Source organism: Thunnus albacares, chromosome 19 (assembly GCF_914725855.1).
Source record: "Thunnus albacares chromosome 19, fThuAlb1.1, whole genome shotgun sequence".
NCBI lineage: Eukaryota > Metazoa > Chordata > Actinopteri > Scombriformes > Scombridae > Thunnus > Thunnus albacares.
The window spans coordinates 3,312,371-3,336,971 of record NC_058124.1 but is presented as its reverse complement, the minus strand read 5'-3'; the positions used below and the strand labels follow the sequence as shown (position 1 = coordinate 3,336,971).

The window sequence follows — 24,601 nt, the reverse complement described above, 5'->3', positions numbered from 1 at the left end:
TATTTATTATATTACATATTATTATAATGAGATATTTCTAATGCTACTGCCTAAGCTGCAATAGATATTTTTAGCCGTATTATTTCGTATTTATTTGTAGAGGCAAATGTCTTTGTTCAACTTGCCAACTTTATTATTGCAGTCAGTTACACTTGACACCCTGTAGGCAAATACAGAGATTTTTTTACATGATTGCATGTTTACTTGTTGAACATACAGTTTTGGCTGATTGTTGCTGAATCAAATCTCCCAAAAATGATTTGAAAAAGAGAAATAACTGCTCTTGAATCAAATCTGAGGAATTAAATCAAAAAAATAACTCATTGTTCAGCAGTGACAGCAGCTTAGAGGCCTGACTGTAGTAGAAATACAATGAGTTTAGTCCTCACAATACCCATTGATCAAAACCACCTTGAGCAAAGCCGGAGCAGACGTCTTCACTAAGCGTATCGTGCTCTGATGCCACAGCTTTCCTTTATTAGCAGTTGAGACTTGTACAAAACTGACAACTGTCATCATAGGGGTGGGGCATCCATCTGGGCTAGAAAGCAGCCTAACAAGTTTCAACAGACACATCAAAGGACTAATTGTATTCAATATGTAACGTTAATACTGATGCTTTCCAGCGATTTGCTCGGTGCCGTTTCCACTGCATGTAGACGGATGACATTATTCTGACACCTGCTGTATGTATGTTATGTACCGCCGCACGCTTTCTAACATCAGCTCTGCCCTGAGAGATGATGAGGTTCACACAAGCTCCCACAAAACAGCAGCCAACAGGCAGAGGGAAGACCTTAAATACCCTCAGCTGAGAGCTGATGCTGCCTTCAGTAGCTCCTTGGAAACTCCCTGTTTGCATGATGCAAATATGACATGTCATGCACAACACTGCTAATTGTCCCTAAATAAAAATGTTATTATCAACAATGTATCAAAATGATTGTTTATGTACTTATGCTATAGTTTTTAATCAATAAAGATAAATAAACCATGCAGACAAATCAAAAAAAGAGTTATAACGTCAAAATATGTCTTGTAAAAAATACTCTTATTCACATTATTCAACATATTTATACTTTAAATTAAAAACTTCTATTTCTCAACTAGCTCCCAGTAAAATGAGAGGGCTGGCAGATGGTTGAGATGCTTTTGGTCTGTGGTTGCTATCTTTTACAAACAAATGAAGTTTTTGTTTGTTTGCTTTTGGCATTAAAGATGTCAATATGCTTTTATGAAAGTGGTAAACATTACTTGTAACACCAGCTGCTGAGCTATCCGCCCCTCTCAACCTCACATCTCCACTTCAGAGGAAAGTCACCTTGCTGACTCGTTCACGCGCGAGTACACTCGTGTTTTCTGACAGCCTTTGAAAGCATCATCATATGCTCATAAGGTAACATGTCACCTATCACACTGCAAACTACAACGAGGCAAAAAAACCCCGAAAGATTGTCACTATTTTTCTACAGGCCCAGCAAACTTTAGCAGACACTCACAGACAGATCTCTCCGCAGGAATAACGGGACAAAATTTTGTCGAATGAAGCATTAGCAAACAACTCAGTGTGTGTTTGTGCAGTGATACACTGAACTGTAATGTTCAGAAGTCCAACCTTTAAGGTCACTAATGCACTGTGAAGGGCCATGCTTATTCTGCATGCCAGATGTTCATTGAGCGCTTCGGTGAAGTTCATGTTGCAAAAGCGAAAGCAAAGGTTACGTCAGAAACTGTAAGCTTAAATATATATCTGACATATTTTCAAGACCACCGGAGTAAAAGTGAACCAGACCAGTATTATGATAAACTGGAGGGATGCCCTGCGCTATGAAGGGAACGATAACTTGGGCCCATGAACCAACTCCCTCAACTCTCCATAAAAGCTAGCACGAGTAGTGCTGCTCTCCTCTACTGACAGAACCTCCAGCCAGATATCTGTCAATTTAAAGTGCTCTCGCTTTTTGTTACGATTACGAAACCATACAAATAACAAACGAGTAAGTTTCTGGATGACTACGAGCCAGTGTTCAATTCGGCATGGATAGAATACACAAGAAATTGAATACAATATAAACTTTCTTCATAAATTCTCCTTTTTCCTGCTATATCATTACGACGGGCGCAGGGCGCAGTAAACCCGCTATAAAGTTAAAATATTATAGTAACAATGTACTGCTTGGTGGATAAATTGTGCTCCAAATTGTCAGAAAGACTCAGATAATTCTGGAAAGGTCTAACGTTAACGTTCAACCAGGTGTGAAGCGTCTGCCTATTAGCAAGGCAGCACTGAATTGCAAAAAAAATGAATGTAGTTCGGCAAAAACTATTCCCTTCCACATAAAAACACATTTATGGCTCCGTTAAAAACGCGAACATTAGTATGAACATTTAGCTTAAGAAGCTCAATATACGCCACCTCGCTGCTGTACTGTCAGTTTTCGGAGAGGCTGTCATTGGCTAGACTGTTGTCAAAAAAAAAACACCCCAAAAACGAAACATACCGCATATGCAAGACGAAGCTCGTATCCAAATATTATATGGAGTCCCAGTGCCTGTGCATTCCTCCTCAACTGGAACCAGTGTGGATCTCCGTCGGGTGAAGTGGACGGGACACAGCGCCGGGGTTTAACCTGAAATGACCCGCGCTGGTGCAGATCAGGCGAGGTCTGTGCGCGTGTGTCTGCGTGCGGACTGTATCTGTGTGGACACAGTGTGCTGCGGCTGTCAGTCTGAGCTCCAAAAACTTCAACATGGAGCCGAAAACAAACGTTAAAAAGCGACACACTAACGAAACTGACAATTGTAGCGCTCCGACTGATCGCTACGGGGAATCAGAGAGCTGAATCAGGGGCAGGAACCGAGCAAAACAAGCCTCGCCCTCATTACAAACTCCCAACTTTAGTTTTTTTTTTTTTCGACGGCTGGCTGTTTTTACAGTAGGCCTGGTTCATGCCGACAAGGCAGGAAACATACCGCTGAAACTTACTGCATGTGTTCACGGACACTAGGGGGAGGCTGTTCAATGTATTATTATTATAATTATTACATTTAGTAGTCTTAAAAGTTAAAATATCATTAAAAATAAATTATTCCTTTACTATTTTTTATTATATTTAATTTCACATTTATATTTATATATTTTATTATTACATTATTTATATTTTTCCATATATATATATATATATATATATATATATATATATATATATATATATTTTATGATTTTTTTTTTTTTTTTTACAGATTTTATGAGCATGCCCATGTGTCCACCAAATCCTAACCGGAAAAAAATATTTTATGTAGGTCACCAAATTATAAGTCTACAGGGAACACTGAATGCTCTGAATGTTGGCCTTGTAAATAACTAGCTTGGTAAACTTTGTTTTATCTGGTGTATACCCTAGCAAGCGGACTGTTCCAATTTCTTACTGGCATCAGCATTAAATTGGCTCTAAACACATGGCAGAATCACAGCTTGCAGGTAAATTATTAGTGGAAGGTTTCAAAGTCTTCTGCTTTCGTGGTGAATGGTGTCTCTGTCATGCATAAAGTGCCTTGGCTGGGGCTGATCACTTGATGAGGGCCTGCTCGCTTCACTACAAGGACGTCCTGATTACAGTATGTATATAAAAAAATAAAATAAAAGCACATGAAAGTTACAGTATACATCAACAGCAAATCATATATAAGAACAATAAACCTTACCTCATATCACCTTTGCTTTCCTGTACTATATGTTTGACTTGAAACTTCTCCAAGTGTGTAAAAGGGTAGTAAATGGGTTGTTTTTTGCAGCGAGTTGATGTCTGTGCTTTAAATACCAAATTATGTCTGATACTAACATAACAGAGAAGGCTACTGTACAGATTATCTACCACTTGATGACATTTTAGCTCCAGCAGACATTCTGTATGATGTCCATGGAGAAATGTATTTGTTTAAATGCAAACAAAGACAGAAGGCTCCAGTCTCACGATACTCTTACATTATCAATGTTGACTGAGCTCAGTGCATTGCAGGTATACCTTGTCTACTTGATTTAGTGGTTTCCTAGAATTCCCACAATGTCTTTCAACAGCTTGCAGAGAATGGGTGTGAACATCTTGTATTCAAATAAAGATTTGTGTATGAGAGAGACAATAACATTAGTAAAAGAAAAAGTAAGAGTGCTGAATAAAGCTATAGAATGCTGTGTCTTGTTTAAATTGAGGTCAACATGGTGAGAGATGATTTTCTGCTGTCTAACTGCAAATATGTCAACATAATGTCACAATGTCTTTGCAGGAAGAAGTACAACACACCAAATAACAAGATAGTCTCAGAAATGCGAGGTGCTGCACAGCACCGCCTGCCATTTGGAACTAAATTCAATATGAATATACTCATTTGAAGGTGAATTTTTGTTTTAGGGACGATGTGCTCAACCAAAAATTCAAGGTGAAACCCCCCCCCCCAACCACACACACACACACCTTCAGTATACAGTATGTGGAGCACGAAGCAGAACACAAACACTCCAGGAAGATCGCTGCGGCATGCCAAACCACAGCTGCATATGTAAACCACATGACCTGTTGTTGTATGAGGGCTGATGAAAAATGCAGAACCTGTTTGCATCAAGTGTGCTGGTTCCTGGGAAGAACATTGTGTTACTGATCTAGTGATCATTGCACTGTCAAGGTCACACGAATATAACAGGGTGAATGAGTTCACATTGAGGGACTTGCATGCTGTTCACATGCACGTTCACAGATTTTCTAGAAAATGAGAGAAAGAATTTACTCAGCTTCCACGTTTGCAATCTTTCAAACTCCATTAAAGCTTCTGTACCTTAATTGATATTTTTATATCATCATTGGATGAAATGACTGTTATGTATGGCTCAGTCTCATAATTCTCATCAAATCCATTTCCAGCAGCAGCAGGCACCTGTTTTTCAGCAAAAACATCAAATAAATCTTGACACCTTATACATGCCGAACTGACACAAACCACACACCAACACACAGGCGCTTTGGATGTTTAGATTCTTATCTTTCATGCACTACCATCAGAAAGGCACCCGATTGGTCCCAAATGTAATCTGCAGCATGACAATGACCCCAAACACACAGCCAGAGCCATAAAGAACTATCTTTATCAACAAGAAGAACAAGGAGTCCTGCAACAGATGGTTTGGCCCCCACAGAGCCCTGATCTCAGCATCATGGAGTCGGTCTGGGATTACATGAAGAGACAGAAGCAGCTGAGATGCCTAAACCCACAGAAGAACTGTGATATCTTCTCCAAGATGCAAGAACAACTGACCTGCCAAGTACCTAAAACACTGTGTGCAAGTTTTTTCTGTCTACTGCACTTTGTATGAAGTTAATTGATAAATAAAATCTATTCATGGCATAATTTTTGAAAGCATCCTCACTTTTACACATTTAGTGCCTAAAACTTTTGCACAATATTGTATTCCACATACATGATGTGTATGTTGCTAGCTAGCTTACAGCTAGCGTCCATAAAGTCAGAACAACGTCTGTTTGGGGTAAATAAACAGACACTGCCCAGCAGTGCAATCATGATTGCACTGCAATCATTATTCTCAAGTGCTCCTGCTTCCTGTTATTATACTGTCTGTTATCTATTGGGTATGTGGTAAAGCACTGTCAAGCAAATCCTCCAATACCCTTCAAAGGTCTTTCCATAAGAACATTCTGGTGATAGTGGAAGTGTTTCCAGTACTGTGGACACATTGTACTTGCTGTTTAAGTCAGTAGTGTTTGATATTCTTTATCAGTCACTCTTTTCTTTGTCTTTGTAGCTATTATCAGTAAAAATGTTTTTCTGTTGATACCAGGAAATGAAAAAGTTAACATGCACCACAAATGTTTTTGTTTTTTTTTCTAGAAAAGCACAACCAGCAAAGTGTAGAATTTTTAATTACCACCGTAATGTCCAACAGTTTCATAATGGGTTGCTTTGCAGCATCTGAAACCTGCGTTGAAAGATTCTCTCTATGTCTGTATCGGGGCCAACATAAGCATTAATATAGCCTACCTGCTCAGTTCATTTTATTTCCACTACATACTCCTTGGAGCATGGTGGAGGAACCATTTAGTTGACAGTTGTGTTTAAACTCATCCAATCACTTGTATTCAGGGAGTAGCTCAGAGCAGTGCAGGCTGTAAACACTTGCACATCATAGATCACAGGCAGATTTGAGTTTTAGTTGCACAAACATCCTTCATTGTGGAAGGTCAGTAAACAATTAGCTATTAGAGTCTAGAAAGCTTTAAACCGGCAAGAATTTTCTACATCCTGTGTTTTTTTCTTTTTCATAGGCTAAAGCCCTAACCTGACAAAAAGCAGTAAATCAGCTCAATTCAACAGCACAAAAGTTTTCAACTACAGCTTAGAACCTGACTCAGAGCATCATCACGGGAAACACATCCAGAAGCAAAGGAGTCACGAAGAGTCTCATCAAGCAGCCCAAGAAGAACCGGCTCAGGATCAACGAAATTAAGGAGGTGAGAATTGATTTTTGGCTGATACTTGTTGTCATCCAGGGAGAGGACGGTAGAAGGAGTAGTGTAGAAGATTTCCAAAAAATACTTTGGAACAGACATCACTACAGTGAGCTGATGGAATGGTTTTCAAAGTCAACACCCTGGGTTGAACTTGAAAAATACTGTAATGCCATTTATTGTGGTGTCTGTGTGCTGCACTTCTTGTGACCCCAGCCTTAAGGCCTGGTCACACTAGCATTTAAAACTTGACCTGCAAATTTGCACCATTAACCCATAGCAAGCCATCTTGACAGCACTCACCTTTGAGGCGATGGAGAGCCAGAGAGTCCAAAATGGAGGAAGCTATCGCAGCATCATTCACTTTTATTTAACTTCCTCTGTTAGAGTAAAAACTATTCCACAAAAAAACAGTGGTTTGTCAATGGTACAAACTTTTTAATAAACAATGTGAGCCTATTATCCAGTTAGTAAGCTAAGCTATCAGTCAGTTAGCAAACTCATTAGAACTTTATTTTCCCTCTTCAAAAACCCTTTACTGAATGAAATGGTGTGCAATGATAAACAAAATGCCAGGAGGGAGTAAACAGAACAGCAGGGAGAAAATCGACTAAGCTCTGGTAACTATTGTAACTGACTATCACTAGCCCAGCTGGGCCATGTTGCGAGTTAGCGGTTATCTAACTGAAGCTGTTTCCACTCAGTCTGTCTCAAAATGCTATAGCTGCCAAACCATTAATGTTAATGGTGGGACAGTTGATACATCTGTTGTGGCTGCTAAAAATTTACACTGAGTTGAATTCTCAAAGTTTAAAATTTTCAAACAAAGACAAACACTTCACCAGGTGTCTTAAACTCAAATTATGTAGAACATTCTGGCCAAGTTGTTCTCACCATGCATGTTAAATGATAACCTTTAAAGCTAAATGATAACCTTTAAAGAAAAGAGTTAGGACAAATTAAAATGGCCGGGCTGCATATGAAAATATACAGGCCGGATGTAAACATGTGTGTGGGCCACTGACCAATAGTTTGAGACCCCTGAACTAGACCAAGACTTTGAGAATTTAGGGTAATGTGTTATGCAAGGTATATTGTTGGTGCCAAGTTAGGAATGAACAGTCTTTTAACACAACACCTTGTTCTTGCCACTCTGTAACTATAATCTACTCAGCCAAAGACCTTTAAGATGAGTTACATGCTACTCATAAATTGTCAGCTGTAATAATGCAAACATCTGCCACATTGTAAAATCCGTTAGTAGTCAACAGTCAGTTCTGTGTTAGGATAGAGACATTGGATCTTTATTCATTTAGTAACTACATTATACTCACTGTGTTCATCTTTGTAATAGTTTTATCTTCTGTATACTCTCTATTTTCTATTCTTTTCTATCTTTTTTGCTTCCTGCAGTGACCCAGTTTCTGCACAAGAATCATTAAAGTTTCATCTGATCCAATGCAATGTAATCTGATCTAATATTACTCTCAACTTTGGCTTTGATGTTTGTATGGCCTATATGGGATGTTTTCAGTGGATCTTAATGGGCTTCAAGCTGTGGGAGATTTTAGCTTAACAGTACTTTTAGACTGCTGATGTCTTATCTTAATGACTGTCCTGAGGTATTTAGCAGAACAACTTTCTTTCTTTCTCTTTTCTGTTTTCGGTTGTGGCTTTAGAATGTGTTTTGCAAAGGAAGTCTTCCTCTAGAGTTTGACAAGAAAATCGGTATTGCAGAGTGGTCCTGATGAGTTTTCCATTAACAACAGCTTGGGGCTTAACAGTAAGTCAGTCACTGGGCCTTCTGAGAAATCATCCCCCTGCGAGGAACTTGTCAATATCCATATCAGATCCAATGTAAAGTATGGGAAATTGGCTGCCAAAATATGATCACGCTGCAGAAATGCTTTAATGTTTCCAAAACAATGGCGTTAGGAGTGATTTGAACCAAGTGGCAACTACCACTGCTTGAGGCTAAAGCCAATGCAGAAGTATTTTGGAAATTATTGCCCTGTTAATAAGATTTGAAGACTTATAGTGGCTTTGATGTGTGCCATGTGGGTGTTGATTGACAGCTGTGATTGACAGTTGACTCTCCTCCTGCTGTCCACAGCTCCTGGACTCACACTGAGTTCAACTATTATTGTAATATTTCAGTAAGTTTAATAATAACAATACCTGCCCTGTTGGCACAATTTAGCTAAAGTAGCCAAAGTGTGCAGCGCTCGGTGTTCCCACTAGGCTAGCGTTTGCTTATGTCTGAGGTAGTGGGATGTGTTTCCAGGCCGTGAGAGGAAACACCCCACAATCGTTATTTGGAAGGTCCTGGCCCCAAATGCCTACTGTAAGCTGCACCTCCATGGCTTCAAACTGGCTTCAATGCAAACCAATGGGTAACATCACACTTCACTACATCCATCTTTATATACAGTATATGATTTGAACTGATAATTTTATTAATATCATGACAACTGTCCCAAAAAGCTAATTACCAGAAAACCTAATTCTGTCATCATCTACAGATTCAGCTGCACATTAATATATTTTTATTGTAAATGACAGCTGATGAAGCTTTCAACCACATCTCACAGTCTCCAGTCTGGAACTGGCTGAGGTCATCATGTGAATTTACTTTGATAATAAGTAGTTTTATACTGTATAGGGATAGATTGTAACACTGGCCTTGGCAACAGATGTGAATGACCTCCTTGATCATCCTCCAACTCTCTACGTTCTTTCAAAGAGGCCATTCACACGCAACTACCAAAGCCAGTGTTGAACCGAGATCAATTACAACCACTTCTTATAACAATAATAAAAAAACAAATTACTTCACATAAAAACGAACTAAAACACAGCAATAAGAGAATAAAAGTTATTGCGAAAACAGAATAAAAGTACCAAATAAGCAACATAAAAATTAAGATAATAAAACCCATGAAACAGAATAAAAAACTAGAATCAAGGAAAATCTGGGAAGGTGGTGCAAAAAAAGATGCCACTGACTCAGCCTGCCTTATTTCCTCAGGCAGGGTGTTCCAGAGCCTCGGGGCTCTTATTTCAAAAACTCTGCCCCCTTAGTCTTCAGCCAAGAGTCTGGAACAGATAGCGGGCCCCTGCTCGAGGATCTCAAAGTGTAAGCAGGGTCATACAAGGATACAAGATCTGAGATATATCGAGGATTCAGACCATTTAGTGCCTTGTAAGTAATTAAAAGAACCTTGAAATCAATTCTAAAAGCCAGTCACATGGGACTAAGTCACATGATGGAATCTGATTCACCACCATTTGTTAAATAAAGACCATAAGATGTAGTTAAATGCGCAGACACTAACAAGTGGTAATCTTTGTTTTCTCTTCAATGGCTACTGTTCCAACAGGTCAAGGAGTTTCTATGCTTACATGACCAGTATTTCTCCATAGCCTTTCATCTAATTAGTTTATTCCTCACACCTACGTTATTATTGCCACCAATAAACAGTTAAATTCACTTGCATTATCACTTTGTAATTTCCTTAAAAGATAAGTCAAAAACAAAGCATGTCTGTCAGACCAATAAAAATGAGCAGTCAGACACTCAGAAAGGTTGCAAACAAACACCCAGGCTAGTCAAACCATTTGAAAGATGAAAATGATTATTATTATTGTCTGTTGATTCAAGTTTGAATTAACATACTTACTGTAGTTGCGATACAGAAGAAGGGATTATTACCAACATTTCAGGTGTACTCACTTTCAGTTTTTATCTCAAATTAAAGCTTAAATAATCTGTCTAAAATGCTGACTCGTTTACAACCTGTCTGATTGTTTGATTGTCTGATTCTTGCCAGGTTGCACTTTGTTGTAGCGATGTCACCACATTGCTCTCAGCAATTACTTTGGTGAGTACAATGTTATCATAAAAGATAAAATGATCTATGAAAACTATATGATGATAAGAACCATGATGAACTATGACCCAAGTTGTAAAAAACAATTATTAGTAACTATTACAGAATTCTTTGGGAGATATACAGTAATTCACAGTTACAGTTTTGTGTTTTCATGAGTTTACACCACATGCTGTACCATAATCATATAAATATCAAATCTAAAATGTGATGTTTCAGCTGTTCAGGGTTAACACTGCACTAATGCATGTTTTTATATTAAGAATTGGTCAAATGACTATGGGTAATGTGAAATGGGTTGCTCATTGTGAAGAACCCATGGATAAATATCTCCCGACTCCGCAGATCTTTTTAGTGTCTCTTGCTCATTGTTTTGATTTTCCTGTTTTGGTTCATTCTCTCCACTCACATCAAGTTTGTTTCCATCTGCAGCAGGCAACTGATTTAATCAAAAAGCTCTAAAAAGGACTGTACACTACTTGCCCGGCAGCAAACAGCAGAAGACAAAGTTAGCGACTAGCTGGTGAACATAATGGAGCACTTATCAGCTAAAGAGCCAAATGCAGGAACTGATAGTGAATATTAAACCTATACTTGTCATGTGTCCAGAAACACGACTCAAAATCAATGCTAATGTTGCTCCATGCCCTATGGAAATATATTCAGATGTTTATCTGAAGCTAATATGAAGATTTAGCCATCCAAATTAGACAAATCAATTGGATCTTTCAAGGTTTAAGTCTTTTTAGTGCAAAATTCTCTCTTTGTGTTTTCCTGGACAGTGTTTCTTTGTTGAGCGGCAGCAGAAGAATAGTGAAAAAAAGATGGACATTTGTAATAAAAGATCTGTAGCTTTGGAAGATATCTACTTGATTTGACTCATTTGGACTGCTAAGGCCCCATATTAACTTCAGATAAACTTTTAAATACATTTTTGCATAAAACAAGGACTGCGGATTTTGGCCCCCATCATACACTGAAAGCACATTGAAAATTTATTTTTTAATGGCAAGTATGAACAGGAGGGATGACATTTTAGGGAAACCTCTTACAATGTCCATATTGGGAAAAAACTGGGAAAAACTGTTGACTAGCAGGTAACGACAGGTAGTCCGACGACAGCCAACAAATCTGAACAGTTTTTTGTGTTACTAGAGAATGAAAGGAGAACATTATCTCTGGCCATACTCGTTCAAATATTTTTTCCTGTAAATCTGACTAAGATTTCTTATGATCTCTTAAGGTTGCCAGGACTTCAGGGCGCCATTAATGGGAAAACCCTGAATGGTGGCCGAGGGTTGGACAGGAGCCCTGAAACATCTATTATTATTGTGTATTAAAATTCACAGTGTCAGAGCTTGTGTTGAAATGCTATCAGGGTTATAAGGGCCAAAAGATTATTAACAGCACATCTGCCAAAACTGAAAAAAAAAACAAGTTAAAATGACTTGCGACATATGAATGGGTCCAAGCAGACTCTGTATGACTGTTGTCAATTTTGACATCATTGTAACTGATATGAGTAACTTATTTATTCTGATGATTGCTCTTTATCTCCCCCCAAAAGTTGACCAATGTGAAACTTGGTAAACTTGATACTCCAGACTATTCACACATGATCATACCTTAAATGGACTAAAGTAATAATTAATCACTATACTGAAAAGATGTACTTGCATGAAAATTGCATCTGCTCCATATTCCTCAGATGCCTGCTTCAAAGAGCATTCTTCACGTTTTTGTGGTTTGTCTGAAGTGCCAACCAGCAGTGTAAAAAACAAACAGTGATGTGTTGGCAGCTGACCTTGTGAACCCGTCTTCCCTCTGATCTCCTCCACCTATAAATAAAGTATCTGTGTGCAGTTGAGTGCCCGCTCCCTCTGGCAACTGGGGCATTTTGTTCTGGGAGCTGTCAAGTACTGTTACAATCAACATCAGCACGGAGCCCTCCAGACCAGTTCACACACACACACACACACACACACGCATACACACACACTCATAACCAGTTGTTTCACAGGTCACCATGCAGGTGAACTGACATTAACCAGAGTGAAACCAGCTCTGGGCATGGCCCCTGGTAGTTTGGCAGCTGAATCTGATTATTGCAGAGGTAAGATGTTTTGTGGACAAATGCTTCAAGAAAATGCTGCATTAAATGTCTGATACAGCCCATTAGAGGAATTATTTGGAATAAGGTGAAAGGTAAGCCCCCTTATTATTCTTAAACCACCTTTCTATGATGATGTTTATGAAGTCAATTCTTATCATGAATCCACTTTTCTCACCACAGTTTACTTGTTAAAGAGAATTTCTAGAAATCGGTCTTGCTTTCTTGAATAAAAATTCAATTCAATTCAATTCAATTTTATTCATATAGCACCAAATCATAGCAGAAGTTATCTCAGGGCACTTTTCAAATAGAGCAGATCTAGACTGTACTCTTTATTTTACAGAGACCCAAGATTCCCCCATGAACAAGCACTTGGCGACAGTGGCAAGGAAAAACTCCCCTTTAGTGGGAAGAAACCTCAAGCAGAACTGGGCTGTGGGTGGACGCCATTTGCCTTGACCGGTTGGGTTAAGAGAGAAAGGAGAGGGAGAGGGAGGTGGAGAGAAGAGAGAGACACCGAGAAGCTTAATAACATCAATAACAACAATAATATTAACAATAAAAACATGACTAACAATAATAATAGCAGGCGTGGGCGTCTTAAGCATGGCCACGCAAGCATAGCGTCCCCGAAGCCATAGACCAGCGCATCAAACTGGTGTAACTCATATCAGAATGTGGTCTTTTAATGAGGGGTAGTGCATCACATTCAGTTGGGTTGTTAGACAAAGCAAAATATAGTGAAAGTGGGTGTGTGGTTTTATATGTTTGGGTTTTTTCTTTGTTTGGTCTGTGGTCTGGCTATTTCTGTCATATGAAACCAAACCAACCAATCTACAAGCTAAAGATTTGGATAGTAAGATCTCAGCTGTTTGCTTAAAACTTGAGCTACGGTACTGAATCCTTCGTCCAAAGTGTGTTAATTGGTATTTCTCTAATCTAAAGTAAAGTTTGATTAGTTCAAGACATTTAATTAAGAATATGTAACTTTTGAAAAAATAACAGTCATCCTGTTATGAGAAAAGTTGAATTCACTAGCAATTAAACACACTTGTGCTCAGTTCAACACACTCAGGGGGTTTGCTGCTACAGCCTTATTTTTTGACCCTTCGTTACATCACGTTCTCACTCTCCAGTTAAACTTTTATTCACTTAGGTGTTAATTCATTATGGGAAGAGTGTGAAAACTCCAGGTGATAGCAATCTTCCTAGCTGCTTTTAAAACAGACAAAACAACATCAGGCAGCTTTAAAGAAACTGAAAACATGATTAATTCCAACAGAGAGAGGTGTCCTCTATTAGAGTCATTACAATCCATGTAATGGATGACGGAATCAAATATGGTGAAAAATTTCTTTCATGCAGCAATGCTTAAAACAGTAGTCTCATTAAAATATCTGTATAGTTGATTTTACATGGTTTGCATTAACTTAATCTATTTCTGTCAGAATTAATTTATAATTAATCAATTAATTACACCCACATGACATTGTTTAAACTACCTTGTGTTTTATGAACATTCTGCTTGAGGAAGAACTAAAATATCCATGAGATGGTGACAGTCCTGCCTCAGGGAGACGTTACAAAAACGGTTTAATCACAAAAGTTAGACAAGAGGTAAACCATATTTCACCAGGAGACAGGTTTGTCATTTCCTGCTTGCTCAGTCAGGTCGCCTACTCCCACAATCACACTATATCTATTTTTTACATTTATTTTATTGTTTACGTAAGAGGGGCAATGCACAGTATGTTTATTGTACCAGGTAGAGCTAAAAGCTGATTTCCATCTGTAGTCCCTGGGCGCAGGCCCATGATATTTTTGTCTTTTGAAGTGGTCATTGTGGCAGATTAGGTGATCATAGAATCAAAAATTATTGTCATGACTTGGACAAAAGACATGGCAGACTTCACTCTGGGCCCCCACCATGCCATCTTTCACGACTTTTGTGACATAGGTGATTGGTAAGGTGCTGAGGTTTGACTTCAGTGTTCCACCTGACAGCACCAACAATGGATATTGAATATCATATACAATTTTATGAATGAAAGTAAACCTGGAAATATCACTCAGTGGTGACAGTTAATAGGGAGAAGGTGAGTGAATGAAAGTTCAGAATATGCACAGAGGGTTGCTCCCGAGGGTGGGGTTCAATTGGTATAATGCTCCTGGTGATGATCAAATGGTTACAGGTTTACAGTTGTGTGTGGAGGAATGCTCCATGACCCTCAAGGTCAACGTGATGCAACATGCTGTCAAACACGGTAAGAGAGGGGAAAATTATCTTTTTGCTGGGACACTGTGAGGAGTCCCAGATGCTGTGTTGGTTGTCTTCCCAATGCTCCACGTCTGTTGGGTGATATCATGTAGTGTGGTCTGGGAATTATCATGTTGTCTTTAAAGCAACTGACGTGGGAGAATCTAATAATAATAGGGCACACTGAAGTGGATGCCAATCTTTATTTTTGTGTGTTTTTGTGAATTATCTAATATACATATGAAGACATTTACTGTAGGCTAATGTTTTGTTACATAACTGTTCAGTTCACACACTTCATGTTCAGTTGGGAAAGTTGGAAACTTGGCCTGCTTCCAAACTATGTTCTAGACCTTTGATAAGTTCAAAGTACAGGCCTTAAACACACCCTGATAGAAAAGACAGTATATTATTACACAGTCAGTGTGGCTGGGTTCGCTTCAGGCCACAGATTCAGTGAGGAAGAGTGGAGGGTCTGTGCCATTAGGAACAGGCTGAGATTTCTCTAGACCATCATTGCTGAGCTCTCCAAAATGTTTAATCCTAACAGCTGGTTAGACAGTTTAAACACACACGGTAACCTCAGTCTCTGACTGTCACCATCAAGCCTTCCACAGCTGCCAAATCCAAATATTTCACTGGATCCTGGCACTTCTCCCACAATGTTGATAAATGTGGCTTTGATATCAGCTCTTTATTGCAGTGTCTCTCCTCACTGTGAGCATGAACACACACACACACACACACACACACACAAAAGAATTAATCACATATTTGCTCTAGATGTGTGGGAATTTTTTGGTTTTATCTGATTTGTAGAAGAGGTTTTGGTACATTGCCAAATTATGTAACATGGGAAGCATAGTCCACTGCTGCCATCAAGTGGTCATTTGAAGGGACTGCATTTCTGCCAAATTTATACAAGAGAATTTGGAAGAAGATGTCGTTCAGTGTTTCTTTCTGTTATACTCTTTTTAAATCATTTTAACCTCTTCATGGTAGATTTTTAATAAGCTCTTTGGACAAAATCTTCGATGCTCAATATCTCTAAAATTGGTCTCAAATTAAACTTAACTTCATAATCTCAAGCTTATATTTTGTCTCCAGAACAGATAACATGTCCATGTTAATTTTTCAGAATCAGAATCAGATTTATTGGCCAAGTATGTAACACACACAGGGAATTTGGTTCCAGCCATTGGTGTCTCTCAAGCAAGACATTATACATACAATGCATATATTATTTACAGACAATACACAATATCCAAGCAATATACAGATTATATAAAAGACAAACAATATACATAAAGTGCAAGTGTGTGTGGTAGTGCAAATAAAAATAATGTGCATCACGTATGGGAATTCAATTGTGATGTATGAGTATTTGTACAATACCATATTTGTATATGTGAAGCAAGGTGTAGTAAGTATCTGAAGAAACAAGAGTAGTTACAGCATAGCAGATGATATGATGATAATGATCAACTATTTATGAGGGTGGTGGCATGAGGAAAGAAACTGTTCTTGTGTCTGGTAGTTTTGGAATGCAGGGTTCTGTAGCGCCTGCCAGAGGGGTGTCCAGGGTGTGAGGAATATATAATTATTTTCCTTACCCATTTCCTGGTTTTTGATGAGTACAAGTCCTGGCGAGTGGGCAGGGGATCACAGATATTTTTTTCTGCTGACCTTACTGTTTGCTGCAGTCAGTTCCTATCCTGTTTTGTGACTGCTCAGGACCAGACCATGATGGATGTGCACAGGACGGATGTAGAACTAGCTCAACAGCTCCTTTGGCAGACCATACTTCCTCAACTGCCACAGAAAGTGCATCCTCTGCCGGGCATTTTTGAGGATGGAGTTGATGTTGGTCTCCCACTTCAGGTCTTGGGAAATGGTAGTTTACAGAGTTTAACAGCTTGGTCCTTGGGTCCTTGTCTGTTGCAGTCTGAATATTGGGGGGGAGGGCAAGGGGGTTGCCGTTGAGCTGGAGTGGTTGAGGGGTGTGAATTTGCCCCTCACAAAGCTGCAGGAGAAGACATTCAGGTCGTCGGTCAGGTCTTTGTGTGGCTCAACAGGGGCATCTCCTGTAGTTTGTGATATCTTGCAGGTCTCTCCAGACTGATGCAGGGTCATGGATGAAAACCCATTTTTCAGCTTTTCAGTGTAGCTTCTTTTAGCCACTTTGATCTCCTTTGTCAGTGAGTTTCTGGCCTGCTTGTACAAGGCTCTCTCTCCCTCCTCTTCTCTAAGCATCCTCTTTGGCCCTTATGAAGCTGTCTTAGTCTGGCTGTGAACCATGGCTTGTTATTGTAGTATGTGCAGAAGGTCTTGGTTGGCACACGTCTTCACAAAAGCTGACGTAACATGTCAGAGTGTCGTTCAGTTTGTCCAGGTTGCCAGTTGCATCTTCAGAAACACTCCAATCGGTGCCAGCAAAACATTCTTGCAGTTCCTGCTTTGCCTTGCTGGTCCATTTCTTCACTGTTTTGACCACAGGCTTTGCAGATTTTAGTTTCTGCCTGTAGGTTGGAATAAGATGAAACAAACAGTGATCAGAGTGCCCCAAAGCTGCCCAGGGAGCAGAGCAATATGCGTGTTATTATACCTGGTGGGACAATTAATATGGTGTCTATATTTTGGTAGTTTGTGGTTTAATTTTGATCTGATAAAGTCTCCAAGGATTATGAAAAGTGAGTTTGTATGTTTTTATCCCAAGCTGGTCGGCTAGGGTTTGCAGTGCATCATTCAAGCTGGCCTTTTTAATAAGGATTATATTTAATGCTCAAATTCAATAAATGCAACAAACTACTTTTCAATTAAGGTAAATAGACTAAATGTAGTGTTTTTACAGTACCTGAAACTAATTAAAAATGCCAAATATCTAAAATTGCAATCATAGCATTATATTTTAATTATAATGCAATGATTTAAGCTAATTTTAATTTCAATTTTCCTCATTCAATAAAGCAGCATGCAATTATCCAAACAACAACAGAGGAAGAATTCAGCGCTAAATAAAATAGATTGTAAAAGGAACCACAAGAATTGTTGAATTGCCTCGCAACAGCTCACCTTCTTTATTCTTTATATTTATAGCACCAACTATCAACAGACTCATCTGTCTACCTTTACCTTTGTGAAGCACCACCCTCCTACAAGCATTCAAATCTTGACCTGCAGATTACATTTACAGATTGAATTAATTTCATGCTCATTTAAGAGTTTTATGGTCGAATAAATTCTACAAACTTAATGTTACATAAACCTAATTAAAAAATAATTATTTGAGTATAAGTTAAAAAATGAGAATCCTCAGAGATGACACCCTGTAATTTGAGCCATAAAATGATTAATTACACAAATGGAAATTATTGCAATTAATGTGTATACATAAGTCAATTTATAGGTTTATACTAAACAGGGTTCCCACATATTTTTACCAATTTACCAGCATTACAAATTACATCACATTACAAATATTCTATGCCACATTTTTGCTATACCATCTCTCCTGAATATCAGCATTGGCCACATTTATCATTTTAAAAGTAATGATGCATAGAAAGTTTTAAATTAGAGTTTTTTTGTTGGTTTGCCTATCTAGAAGTTAAATTCAGCAAGAGGATACTGTGAGACACAAGGAGGGAGGAACATATGAAAAACATACTATGAGTGGTAAACATAAGTTACACTTAATTACACTTACACTTAACTACACTTAATTAAGTGTAACTTGTGTAACTTTAAGTACCGTGTTCACATTAAGTGTGACTTAACTTGTAACTCATACACCAAATGACTGAAAGTGCCCTGTAACAGCCCTTGGCTTAGCTGAGCAAGACGCAGAGAGTCCCCAAACTGATGCTTCATAGTTTGTTTTATTTCTTATTGTCAGACATTGTCAGATCTCATGCACTTTGAAGACTATAGAAAATATACAAAATACAAAAATTAGAATCCATACTTACATACTAATAAATCAAAAATACAGTAAACAGTACAGTAGATGATAAATTGAATTAGACAACTATTAAAAGTAGTTACTAAATTAGGACTGACAATAGCTTATCTTACTAATACTAATATCCAGTGAGCAAACGTATACACTGAGTGCCAACGCTGTCTACTAAATTCAACTAAACTAAATTCAAACCCTCATACAAAGCTGACTAAACTGCATTTAAACTGAATTCATACCACAAGCAGTGAATAAACAGACAAATCCTAAACATTACAATACAAATACATTACCCCTCATTCAATCAAACTCCAAATAACTTTTCCCTCAAATAAACAAAACACATTTAAATTCACACAAAGAACGAAACCACTGCTACTCTAATAATAATAATAATAACGTAAACAAACGAAACAAACAAAACAAAGAAACAAATGTAGCGTTTCAAACAATTTGAATGGACAACTCAAACCCGGGGTACCTGCAGTAAAGGCAATTAAGACTACTCCACATATCTCATTCCGCTCACCAAGGGTGTTAACCAAGATTTCAGATTGTTTTTCCTCATCTCGACCCTGGATACATCTCCTTGCCGTGTCTGGATAGCATTAGCATCGCTCCAACTCTTTCTGCATGTGTCTCTGCTGAGCACGCCGGGATAATGAACAGTACACAGCAGGTGAGTAGATCAATATACACGGGCTCACCTAGTCAACTTAGCATGGGCAGTTCACTAACAAAGACCATACCATTTGAACTGTATAAAAAGTAGTTTTATTTGGATTGTCGAGAGGGTTCAGGGTTGGATGAGGATAGTGTATGGTGGGCTGGATGGGGGTCGAGGAGAGGGATGAAGGGGGTCGATTGCCAGGGGATGAATGGGAGATGAACGTTGGTCCAGATTGTGTACAGTGGGATGATGGGGTAGAGGAGAGGGATGAAGGGGGTCAGGGGCATGGGGATGACCAGGGACCAAATGGAATCATAAGAGGCTGGAGCGTCCAGGGCTCGAGACTCAGGGAGGGGGACATGTTTCGATGAGCTTTCTGTTTTGTCATCCCCCTGTGGTTCCTAGAATAAGAAAAAGAAGCAGGCGAGTCAAGCGAGCTATAGTAGCTGTGGAAGGAGGAAGCGAAAAGGGGTGCTGTAAACAAATAATATCGATGGAGGAGAGCCAGGATGATTCATAAAGGACGGATTGAGGGAGGGATGAAGGGATGAAGGGATGAAGGGATGAAGGGATGCATGTGAAGTGGTAAGATTTGCGGCTCATAGATGCAGGGATGAAACAAAAACACGAGGCAATTAAGACGTAGGGAGCAGGCATGCAGGGAAATATGACCTGGCCCTAGCTAGGGCTGAAGCAGTCTGTTGCTGCATTGTAGTGGATGGAGTCATTGCTGTGCCAGTGCGGGGGGCGCTGGGTAGGGAACTCGCAAACGAGTGGTCAGCTGGAGCGGTGGTGGAACTGGAGCCTGTGCAGAACTGGAAAGCCTGGCTTTGTAGGCCATGGAGGGGCGGAGTGGCGGAGGCCAGAGTGAAAGTGCTCACGGGCACAGTGTTAATGACGGCTGGAGCGAGGGGATCGGTGACGGCGGGTGCTGAAGACACAGAAAAAACATTTGGGTGTTGGGGAAGAGAGGGGAACAGGGATAGAACAGTAGGAAATTGAGTGTGTCCATCAGAGTGAGCACCATGGCTTGGTGTGATTGTTGCTGTGGTAATGGCAGGACCAGAGGTGGCTGAGGGAAGAAACGTAAAAGAAGGAGCTGCTGGAGCGGGTGGAGCCAAAAGCGTAGAGGTATAGAGATAGGATGAGAGGATGTATGTGCAGGAGTTGATTGTGCAGCCTGCGGACACGGGGATGAGAGAAAAGATGAAAAAACATGAGACAGATCAGACAAGGAGGGAGCAGGCACAGGGGAAGGTACAACCTGGCCCTGCGAGAGGGCTGAAGCAGTTGGCTGCGTTGTGACGTCATTGACATTCGACATACAGGTGGCGCTAGGCGGGGAACCCGGAAGTGAGCGGCCGTCCGGATTGGTGGTGGAGGTGGAGGCAGAGAGGAGCAGGAAGAACCTGGCTTTGTTGTCAGTTCGGTGAGATGGGATTTGTATCTGGAGTTCAGCCTGGCCTTCAGCCGGGGCTGAAGAAGTCTGGGCTATGTTGTAGTAGGCGGCGCTGTGACGTCATCAGTGTGTGGCGTGCGTCGGCCCGGCGGCGGACAATGAACTTGGAAGAGCGGGAGGATTTGAGCTGCCGGCGAGAGGGTTGATGGACGTAGAGTTTGCATAGAGTTGGAAAGTTTGTCTTTATCATCGTTTCGTAGGAGTGGGACGACCATCTCCTTGAGAGCTCGCCGGAGGTGAGCAAACATCCGGTTGAAGATGTTAATTGCTTGGAAAAGAGCCGTGTCCGAGTGGGCCATTGCATGGATGCGTGTGGAGCGTCTGGATCCCAGCTGAGGTAAGATGGTATGAATTAGCGGTCATTTACATGCAGTTTGTCTGGTATTTTTCTCCCCTCATGTATGTTAATGGAGTGGACAAAATATTAGGAACACTTGTCAATATAATGCACTCGAGTACGCCACCACCACCCACCTCAATAATGAACAAAAAGTAGAATCATCACCTTTTTTCAACCCATCAGGGCTGGCAGAATTTAAGCATGGGTGTGTTGCAGCCTGTGACTTTTATGAAGTCTTCTCTGCACGCAGGGCTGTTTCTACAGAGCCAATACAGCATGGAGAGTGTATGGTCCACCTCCCATCTGCTTGCCCAACATCCATCCTGGAATGCATTATGGAGAGTGTGCAGTCCGCATGACCTGATGTTGAGCAGAGATTTGTTGACTTGGACAAGCTCGGATTGTAGTAAAGCGAAAACACACCAGTTTACATTAGGCCTGTCCATTGATAGCTGCACAAGGTTCTTCATTCCGATTTTGGAGAGTATATTTTCCATCCGCTCCATGTCCTGGGCAGTTGCAGGAACTCCGAGCCTACATACTGCCTACATCCTAAATGCAGACGTGCAGGTCCATTTGTTTGAGTTGGAGAGCTTTGTTCAGGCTTTCATCCAACATAATTACATAACCAGCCCGCTTGGACACCTCTCTGACAACAAGAGATTTGAAGTAGGGCGTAATTCCAAATATGGGGCGATACTTTGTTTCCCTGCAACTAAGTTTGGTGGCTATTCTGCTGTATGGAAACATGACTCTGAAAAGCTCACCTGAGCTGTGTGAATAATGTGAGCCCATCGTCTTCAGTTCCCACATCACTTTAGCCAATAGCAGATCAGTTGAGTGTCAGTTGAAGTTGTTGGCAGGCATGAACATGTGCCGACGCTGACAGTCTGTTGAGCGGCCTTTTGGTTGTCTTGATGCTTTTCCCTTTAGCATGGCTGAGCAGAAATGCTTCCCCCATGTTGCTAATAACTTTTTGGTGCAGAGCCTACATCCAGTGCAACTAGGGTCTACCTCTATCTTGAGTCATCTTGTATATTTGTCATTCGAAAGCCATACAGTATTAAACGCACACTTCCCAGGCATTTTTGTGGATAAGCAAACTGCTAGCGCATGCTTACTTCACTCGCTCAGACATTCCTGCCGCCAACTTGCAATGTGTATCATGTAATACAAGGTGAGGTTACAAACAGTCATGCAGACGCAGTTTGTGACAGAATATAGTGTAACACCTGCTGCAGGTCACTGTCACACAGCAGCTCTCATCAAAATGTGACAGGCAACAGAATTTAGTGTAACACCTGCTGTGTAATGTACATGTTATGGGATTTTTATGAACACATTTTAAACAATAGCCAAAAACAATGTATATTCAAAAATTTTCCAGAACATTCTGTTAATTCCAAATCATTTCCAGGACTGGACAACAGTTTTTCTGATTTCAGAACTTTTCCAGGAATTTCATGACCATGGGAACCCTGACTAAATCTAGCATCTATGTAATGAGTCCAATGTAATATGAGCAGGGCTGCATCTAGGACTTTAGTAGAACTGAGGTTGTGAGTCCATAATTCCCCAGCAGAGCCCCACTTACTCAAAATTTTGGTTGGTTGCTAAATTTGGCCAGCCATCAAACAAACCTCTATCCTTTAATGTATTTCTCTTTATTGTGGTCTAAATGTTTTTTCAAAGCCTTCTCTACACTGTATGTACAGTAATTCTGGTAAACAATGTTAAACCCTTTTTACTTAAGTGTATTTAGTTTTCTGCTTGAGATATTTAGTCTAAAAACACCAGAAAAACAATCAGAATCAGAAAAACCCAACAAGTCTGTGTAATGGCAAAATGTAAGCTGCCAAATTCCTAGAAATATTAGGCTACTGAGGCCAAAACCTCAGAGCTCTCAATAGCAGCCACGGCCTCGAATTAAGGACTTAGAGTGATTTCAATGTCAGGTCTTCACACCATTCCAACCCTAGTGGTTTAAAGTAACTAAGTGCATTTACTCAATAATTACTCCACTAAACTTATGTGGCAGCTATAATTACTGGTTGCTCTGCAGACAAGATTTGAAACATAAAATATAATGTATTGTTGTATATGAATCTACTCAACAATGTATAAGGTATAAATCAGCTCCACCCTGACAAACTACATATTACATGCTGCTTACATCATCAATATAACATTAATAATAATTAAGCAATAATACATAATAAAACAACATGGAAAGGGACAATTCTATGGTGGCTGAGAGAGCTCAACACACTGCCACTTACTGTAAGAAAACACATAAAAATCAACAAAACACGAGCACATGCAGAACAGATATTCACTACTTTAACAACACTTATGTCCCATTTTTAAAAACACACTGCAAGTATGTAATAAGAAACAGTGGAAGATGTACAGAACAATATGGAACTCAATTACAAAACAAAAGATGTTGCTATGGGACACTGAACATGTCCAGAATCGTGACTTTGCTTTGGAAAATGTTTGCAGTAGTGTTTCCTTTTATTAATTATTACTGGGTTCATCAGTTTTCAGTTAGGGTCCCTTGGAAATGTCTTTTGTGGATCTGCTTGTGTTTTCTGTATTTACATTGCTTGTTTTCTGCATAATGAGTACTTTTAGTTTTGAGACTTTGAAGTCCACCTCCACTCCACTCAAAAATATGTTTCAATAATTGTCACTTTACTTGGATGTTTGAGCTTCACTGTGCAGAATGAGATTGTTTTTACATCGATCTACTGAAGAGGGAAAGTTTCTCTGTGCTCACCTTCAATCTGACTTTACCTACCAGCATGATTTGTGACATCACAATATTGAGAATCTTTTTGTCACACAGTCTGTACTCTTTCTTTGTAATGGAGTATTTTTACATGCAGCTTTTACCTAAATAGGTCTCCATACTTCTTCCACCTGTCCAAGTCCAAGGTGGGTCTGAAGGCAGGGACATATATTTAATAAATTCTGTGTACTTTGTCCTAGTTATCTTGAACATGAGATTTTATTAAAAAATGAGCAGACCCGCAGTGTTTCCTCACTAGGGGGAGTACTTGTTTTTCATATTGCTGTCACAATATTCTCCGACATATGATATCCTTGATGATAAGACAGCCATTTTCAGGCGACTGTATTGTATTGTGTCATTATCTGCGCCATGTTATTGTTTCCTGTGCTGCCCTCAGTTTGACCCCTTCAATAGTTCCCCTGAGCTGTGCTGCAAACTCAGATAGATAGTCCTCTGAAGTCTGGTGAGCTTACACCACTGCCTGCTGACAGAGATAAGAAATCATGCACCACAGGGCGAACATGGAGCACCATCCATCTGAAATGAGAGGTGTTGTTCTCAGCAAAAAGCTTTGAACAATATCATTTAACTACAGCATCAGC

General features: G+C 39.8%; 1 protein-coding gene across 2 annotated transcripts in view; it reads right to left on the bottom strand.

The window, feature by feature from the left end:
* thrb (thyroid hormone receptor beta) overlaps window positions 1–2,946 on the bottom strand; it is a 126,449-nt gene extending 123,503 nt beyond the window's left edge. The window contains exon 1 of one of the 2 annotated variants that reach the window (XM_044336038.1): window positions 2,502–2,946. The gene's annotated coding sequence lies outside the window, so the exon portion shown is untranslated. The remainder of the gene's footprint in view (window positions 1–2,501) is intronic. The other variant, XM_044336039.1, reaches the window with a different exon arrangement.
* Between the last annotated feature and the right edge of the window lie 21,655 nt (window positions 2,947–24,601).